At 40.3% G+C, this 8,108-nt stretch overlaps 1 pseudogene; it reads right to left on the reverse strand.

Moving 5' to 3' along the window:
• Positions 1–530: 530 nt before the first annotated feature.
• On the reverse strand, positions 531–924 carry LOC116479879 (small ribosomal subunit protein eS12-like; annotated as a pseudogene).
• Positions 925–8,108: the final 7,184 nt, after the last annotated feature.

The following is an 8,108-nucleotide window of genomic DNA, read 5'->3' on the forward strand; positions in this document are numbered from 1 at the left end:
ACCTAGATAAAGTACATAGAATACGATTATATTTCAAAAATCCAAAGTCATCCTTGATAATAAATTTATTACTTTGTGTGTGTGTGCATGCATTTCCATGTGTTTTTATTTAGTTATGTTTTTATATCATTAAAACTTTTTCCACTTTGGCAAGCATTAGTACTGGTAATGTCTCCCAATTTTCTTTGTGATAGTTAATTTCCACATAAGCAGTCATCAAATTGTAACATAACTCTAAAATATTTTCATTCAGTAGGTTAGATTCTAAAACTGAGGAAAAGATTAAATATCTTGTTCCTTAGAAAAGTATGCATATTCAATACTCCTGACCCACTCATGAAAGTTTGAAGAGTGCAGATGAAAGAAGCTGAAAAGGTTAAACCCCTGAATGCTTATTACTTTTACTTATTAATGAGAAATACATAAGTGAATTTGTGACTTTCACGCTGTTTGAAACAGCCTTATTAAAGAGCCATAATTTGTGTGTGTGTGTGCGTGTGCATGTTGGTATGCACCAAAGTTCTATGTGTTCATTTCTTGCATTTGAAGTACTCTTTGATGACATCCTTGGCCTGACACTCCTTGCAGCATCCTTAACTTCTACACAACTGCCACCAACCACTTTACAGGACTTCCCCTCTCTGTCAGTTTCGCAGAGGCCGCTTATTGCTCTAGTTTCTTGTCGTCAACCTTAAGTCGGTTGATTCGGTGTTCAGCACAAAAGGCCTCCACCAACTTGACATACACAGGCTCATCACAGTTAGATGCAAGCACACCAAGACGGGCTTGGCACTTGTCTAAGGCTTTGGCAGCTTCGAGAATTCCACGTGCTAGGCCATCATGGACGAGGGCGGTCTTCAACACCTCTTGTAAAGCAGTATTAACATCTGTTATACCTCCAGCAGTAATGTCTTCCTGGGCCATGGCTGTGGCTTACCTGTGAAGCTAAATCTTAAATGCACCCAGGCCTCCACTTCCACGTGACTAGATGGTGGCAGGGTAAGAAATGGCATAATTTACATATCTTGAAATTTGTTCAACGCTAAGTATACAATGATTTCTCGTAAATTTATGGAGTTCTGTAGCAATCACTATTCACTTAAAAATATTTTCTTCACTCCAGGAAAGCCCCTGGTGCCTATTTGCAATCACTTATATTCCTACTCTCAGATGCAGGCAACAATTGATTTTTTTTTTGTCATTATAAGTTTTGCCTTTTTCTTAAGGTTTCTTGTAAATGAAATTATACAAGACAGTCTTCTGTGTCTGGCTTCTTTCACTTAACATAATGTTTTAGGGTTCATCCATGTCGTAGCATGTATCAATAGCCATTCCTTTTTATTGCTGAATAGTATGCCACTGTGTAGATAATATATTACATTTTATTTATCCACTCATTAATTAATGAACATCTGGATTGTTTCCATCTGGCTATTATACATAATGCTGTTATGAACATTCATGTGCAAATTTTGTGTGGGTACATGTTTCCAATTCTCTTGGATATATATCTAGGAGTGGAATTTCTGGATTAAAGATTCTATATTTACCTTTTTGAGGAACTGCCAAACTGTTTTCCATAGCAGTTGCACTATTATTGCATTCCCAACCAGCAACATATGAGATTTCCAATTTCTACACACATCTTAGCAAAAACTTGATATTGTCAGTCTTTTTTATTATAGCCATTTTAGTAGGTATGTAATAATAGCATGTAGTTTTATTTTGCATTTCCCTAATGATTAATGGTGTTAAGCATTTCTTCTTGAGATTATTAGCCATTTTGTATTTTCTTTGTTAAATGTTTATTCAGATTGGGTGTGGTGGTCCACGCCTGTAATCCCAGCACTTTGGGAGGCCAAGGTGGATGGATCACCTGAGCTCAGGAATTCCAGATCAGCCTGGCTAACATGGTGAAACCTCATCTCTACTAAAAAATACAAAAATTAGCCAGGTGTGGTGGCACATGCCTGTAATCCCAGCTACTCCAGAGGCTAGGCAGGAGAATCGCTTGAACCCAGGAGGCAGAGGTTGCTGTGAGCTGAGATTGTGCCACTGCACTCCAGCCTGGGCAACAGAGTAAGATTCTGTCTCAAAAAAAAAAAAAAAAAAAAAAGTCTATACGTACCTTTTGCCTCTCTCTATATATATATACACACATATATATATACACACATACACACACACACACACACACACACACACACATATATATATATATATTTGTTTTGTTTTTTTGGTTTTTTTTTAAGAGAGATGAGGTCTTGCTATGTTACCCAGGCTGATCTCAAACTCCTGGGCCCAAGCGATTCTCCCACCCTAGCCTCCCAAAGTGCTGGGATTACAGGCATGAGCTACCACACCCAGATCTTTTCCCTATTTTTTAGTTGGATAGTTTGTCTTCCAGTTATTGAGTTATAAATATCCCTTATGTAGTCTGGATGCAAATAGTTTACCAGATATATTACTTGGAAATATGTTCTTCCAATTTGTGGCTTGTCTTTTTGTTTTTTTAAGACTCTCAGGTTTTGAAATCAGAAAAAAATATAATGGACTCAATATTATGTGAAAAATTCTACATAATCTCCTAATAATTTTATTCTTTTAAATCTTTAAACACAATACAGACAGAATTTGGAAACTGGAATTACAATTTACTTCCTAGAGGATAAATTATAACACAGGAAAAGCCTTTTATTATAATATGTTTTGACATGAGATTAGTGGTTTACAGCTAACTGGCTGAGGAAGAAGTGTCCTGATTTGTAGCATTTCCAGTTTCCATGGTATAAATACTCCCCCAGGGACAATTTTAAGGCACTAATGGTTTAACAACCAACTCAAAAAGTTTCTGAACATTTAGCTCTTGACCCTAGAGAGCCAGAAAGAACCAGCTCTAGCATACTACTAAAAATCCATGATTGAAGTGGTAGTAAAAGTCTTAAAGATAAACGAAAGAAGAAGGAAGGGAAGGGATGGGGGAAGGGGGAAGGGAAGAGGAAAGGGAAGGGAAAGGAAGGGAGAAGGAAAGAGGAGAGAAGAGGAGAGGAGAGGAGGGGATGGGAGAGGGGAAGGGGGGAGGGAAGAGGGAAGGGAAGGGAGAAGGAAAGAGGAGAGGAGAGGAGGGGAGGGGAGGGGGAAGGGAGAGGGGAGGGGAGAGGAGAGGAGAGGAGAGGAGAGGAGAGGAGAGGACAGGACAGGACAGGACAGGACAGGACACCTGCTTTGGAGGAATTTGCAGATTACCAAGAAAGATATCACTGATCCTTTACATGAAAATGAAAGGAAAATTAGTTTTCAAAAAACCAAGTCAACAGATTATAAAAACACATAAATAAGAAGCTCTACAAAGAATGAAAATGAAAATAAAATCATTCTCTGGAGCAGAAAATGGAAACTATTTTATAACTGTGGTATCACTATCACTAATCCAGGAAACCCACTGAAGGGACTGTGGTGACTATGAGGAGGTCATTCCAGGTTGTTTGTGTGGTGCTGACCCTTCCCATTCACCTCTGGCAGCTAACACACAAGTCTGGCCTATCCCCTTAAACCTAATATTGGTTCAGGAAAGAGCATATGGACCAATCCCTCCAAAGCCCTCCCTGGAGCTTTTTCTGGAAGAAACAAGAGATCAGTAGGCATTAAGATTATGTAGGCCTGGAGTTGCAGTCTGCTCAAGTGATGACTCACTCTTCCCCCACTATTTAGCAGCCATGGGGTTTGGGAGGTGTATTAGTCCATTTTTACACTGCTGATAAAGACATACCTGAGACTGGGCAATTTACAAAAAAGACACGTAATGGACATACAGTTCCACATGGCTGGGGGAGCCTCACAATCATAGCAGAAGGCAAAGAGGAGCAAGTCATGTCTTACATGGATGGCAGCAGGCAAAAAAGAGAGCTTGTGCAGGGAAACTCCTGTTTTTAAAACCATCAGACCTTGTGAGACTCATTCACTGTCACGAGAACAGTGCAGGCAAGACCCGCCCCCATAATTCAATCACCTCCCACTGGTTCCTCCTGTGACATGTGGGAATTGTGGGAGTTACAATTCAAGATGAGATTTGGGTCGGGACACAGCCAAACATATTGTAAGGCATTAAAAAACAATTATGCTATCTCCTTCTACAGTACAAGGCACTCCCGTTAGATACAGTGATTGGTCCAGAAGTAAGCTAATCAAGGCAAACCACAAGCCTTTCAATCAACCCTTCAGGAACTACATGCTCTCTTCCCCAGGAAATGATCCCCCGACCTAGCCTGAGGATAAATATAATGCATGGGGGATGGCAAGGCCCACAGAATCCCAGAGAAAGATTGATGAGGCCACTCTTGAAGATGGTTCTACATCTTCACTTTTTAATTATGCAAACAAATAAATCTCTTTTGTTTAGCCAGTTTAAATTCTGTTTTATACTGCAAAAATGCATTCTATTGGGTTCAATATCTTTCTACCCTTGTTTTTTTGGTTGTTGTTAACTCTTCTGTCATTTGACAGTGCCAAAATTTTGTAATTTTGTGCTCTTGGGCTTCAACTGTTCATGCATCTTCTTTCTTTTTTTTTTTTTTTTTTGGGCAGTGGAAATGAGGTGATGGAGTCTTGCTCTGTCACCCAGGCTGGAGTGCAGTGGTGCAATCTAGGCTCACCTCAACGTCCACCTCCCAGATTCAAGCAATTCTCCCACCTCAGCCTCCTGAGGAGCTGGGGTGACAGGCATGCACCACCAGGCCCCAATTTTTGCATTTTTAGTAGAGATGGGGTTTCACTGTGTTGACCAGGCTGCTCTCAAACTCCTAACCTCAAGTGATCCACCTGCCTTGGCCTCCCAAAGTGCTGAGATTACAGGCATGTCATTTGTCTTCTGATCTTTAAAGTCATCCAGCATATCTGTGGAAGCAAGCATGGAAGGACATGGATGAGAACACACTGCTATTGATCCACAGTCATCTGTCCTTTCTTCACCAACAATCTGTTTTCATGCAGGCCTGCTCGACCCAGTTTTGGAGTGTTTATCTTTACTCCAACTTTGCCCACCAGCAGAACATTGTATCTGCCAATTACCCTGATTCCTTATGGAGAACTATGGCACCCTGGGCAAAGAACACCCTGTCTTGAAGCCCAACCCAGGCTCCTGGGACTTGTCCAGACTGAGGTCTTAGCACATACCTATTAAGAGAAAGAATCAAATAGCTGCAACATGACTTTCTATGATTCTTCTGGCTTTTGTGACTGTTCCATTTCAATTCTTTTCAAAAGCTCTGTTGGCAATATCTGCTCCTTAAACATTAGCAATTCCCCAGGTTTAAGTGCCACATAGTAATTCCAGTTTTAATTAAATCCACAGAAATTGAGTGTTCTATCCAAAATCAGGCTTGGAATTCAACTTTCTAAAGTCCAGGAGAGGATTCAGTTAATTTCTGCATCTGGCAGAACAATCTTTAATAGCCTTAATTGGATAAACATATGGGAAAAGTGCATATTTGCTTCTGGGGGTGATGTTTTTCTTTTTCATTTTTTTTGTAAAGACAGGGTCTTGCTATGTTACTCAGACCAGTCTTGAACTGCTGGGCTCAAGCCATCCTCCCACTTCAGTCTCTCAAAGTTCTAAGCTTACAGACATGAGCCCCCACCACGCTCAGCCTGGATGTGATGTTTTTAGGCAGAATATTGATATATAAATACATTCTGAATGAAGAATCCAAAAGGCATTATTAGGTGGGGAAAGTAAAGGGACTAAGAATGTTCTCTCTTGAGAAGAAAATTCTTAGGAGAGAGCAGACAGCTGTCTCAAATATCTAAATGTCTGGACTGTATAAAAGAAACTGGATTTAGGCCAGGTGCAGTGGCTCATGCCTGTAATCCCAGCACTTTGGGAGGCCAAGGCGGGTGGATCACCTGAGGTCAGAAGTTCAAGACCAGCCTGGCCAACATGGTGAAACCCCGCCTCTACTAAAAATACAACAATTAGCGGGGTGTAGTGGTGGGCACTTGTAATCCCTGAGGCAGGAGAATCGCTTGAACCCAGGAGGCGGAGGTTGCAGTGAGCCAAGATTGTGGCATTGACCTCCAGCTTGGGTAACAGACTGTCTCCAAAAAAAAAAAAAAAAGAAAGAAACTAGATTTATTTCATGCTCCTCATGAGGAGGATTGGGAGCAAGGATCAAAAGCAGCAATCAACTCAATTTGGATTAAATGTATAATAAATGAGATTTTTCTTCCTTCTTCTTTTTTCTGTTTTGTTTTGGTTTTTTTCAGATTCTCGCTCTCTTGCCCAGGCTGGAGTGCAGTGGCATGATCATGGTCTGCAGCAGCCTCAACCTCCTGAGCTCAAGCAGCCTTCCCACCTCAACTTCCTTAATAGCTGGGTCCACAGGTACACACCACCATGCCCAGCTAATTTATTTATTTATGTATTTATTTATTTTTTTTTTATTTTGATTTTTATTTTTTGTAGAGATGGAGTCTTGCTGTGCTGCCCAGGCTGGTCTTGAACTCCTGTGCTCAAGGGATCCTCCCACCTCAGCTTCCCAAAGTGCTGGGATTACAAGCAAGAGCCACTGTGCCTGCCCTTGAGATTTTTCAGTAATTTGAATTGTTCCCAAATATAACAGATTGATTTGTGAGGTGGTGAACTCCCATCTATAAAAAATGTCAAGCAGCATTTAGATGCCAACCTATCAGGGATGCTAGAGATACACACTTCCAACTGGAAGTGGCTTTTAAGATCCCAGATACTTTTTAAATTCTAGAATGTGTCTCAAATGAAATGCAATTTGTAAAATCTTAACTGGCGCTTCTCAAACTTTAGTGTGCATAAAATCACCTAGAAAACTGGTTAAAATACACATTCAGGGCCCCACCCCTCAGATATTCTGATTCATTAAGTCTGAGGTGAGTCCCAAAATTTGCTTTTTTAATAAGCTTGCGAATGATACTGACTGTTGGTCCAGGAACCCTGCTCTGAATAGCCCTGCAAATCATAATTTTTTATTCGATATTTGTAAAGAGATGAAAGAAAATTAAAAGGCTTGGCAAGCAAAAAGAAATGAAAAGTAATGTGTACTTGGTGTTCATATAGGAAATAAAATAGTGTAATTACTACTTCAAAGGAAAAAAATCCTTCCAAAATAGTCCACATCTACCCAACAGTATGCAAACATTTGGAGAGGAAATTAATTGGTACATATGGCTGTAGGTGTTCATTTCTAACTAAACTAAACAGTCCATCAAAGCCTTTCTTTCAGACATTTAATTAACTAATTCTGAGGACATGATGTCATTTAAATATTTCTTGTTTGGGGGTCAGGGACCCACTTAGGTTCCGGTATCTCTTCTGCTCATCTCTAAATCCTTGTTTAGCAACTCCACCCAGACCATTAACAAAATCCAGGGTAAGCTTGTCAGTTAGGAGTAAAGGAGAGCTGTTTGGGACAAATAGTATAATTCAGTTTGTAAATGTCTTTACCCTTGAAGTGGAGATCTGAGCAATCATCTTAAAACAATAAGCTCCCTAATGGCAAGTTCAAAGGAAATCTTTATCCATCCTTCAAGGCTCATCTTAAATTGCACTCCCTCATTAAGTCTTTCCTGATTCCATCAACAGACAGTAAGCTCCAAATCCTTATCTCACTGGCAGATCTCTTAAGATATAACCTACTAATTCTGAACTGTAATGTTATTTGTTGTATTAGTGTGGATCCAATCACACAGTGGGCTACATAGAAGAAGTATAATATAAAGAATTATTAAACTCTGATAAATGAATATACAGAAAAAGGACAGTAAAAGAAAACTATAAGATACCCTAGGGCTGAATGAGAGTAATCAAGGAAGAACAAAGTTGTAAGGGGGCCCCCTCCCCAGACCTGGGGTTCAGACCTCATTGGAGAAGGTATAGTTCAGCCTGATAACTGAAACAGAAAAGTTCACTGGTTTGCATTAGCCCGAGCTGGTCTGGGGTCACTAGGAGAGAAGGAAGCATCCCTCCAGAGTGCAGCCAGAGCTCAGCAGATCAGAAGCCAGATGCATGGTTATGCACAGGTGGTGGGAATCCATGGAGCAGGCAAGCCACAGAGCCTGAATAAAGAGTAATGTCTCAGTGG

Source organism: Hylobates moloch, unplaced genomic scaffold, assembly GCF_009828535.3.
Source record: "Hylobates moloch isolate HMO894 unplaced genomic scaffold, HMol_V3 SCAFFOLD_3, whole genome shotgun sequence".
NCBI classification, from domain to species: Eukaryota; Metazoa; Chordata; class Mammalia; order Primates; family Hylobatidae; genus Hylobates; species Hylobates moloch.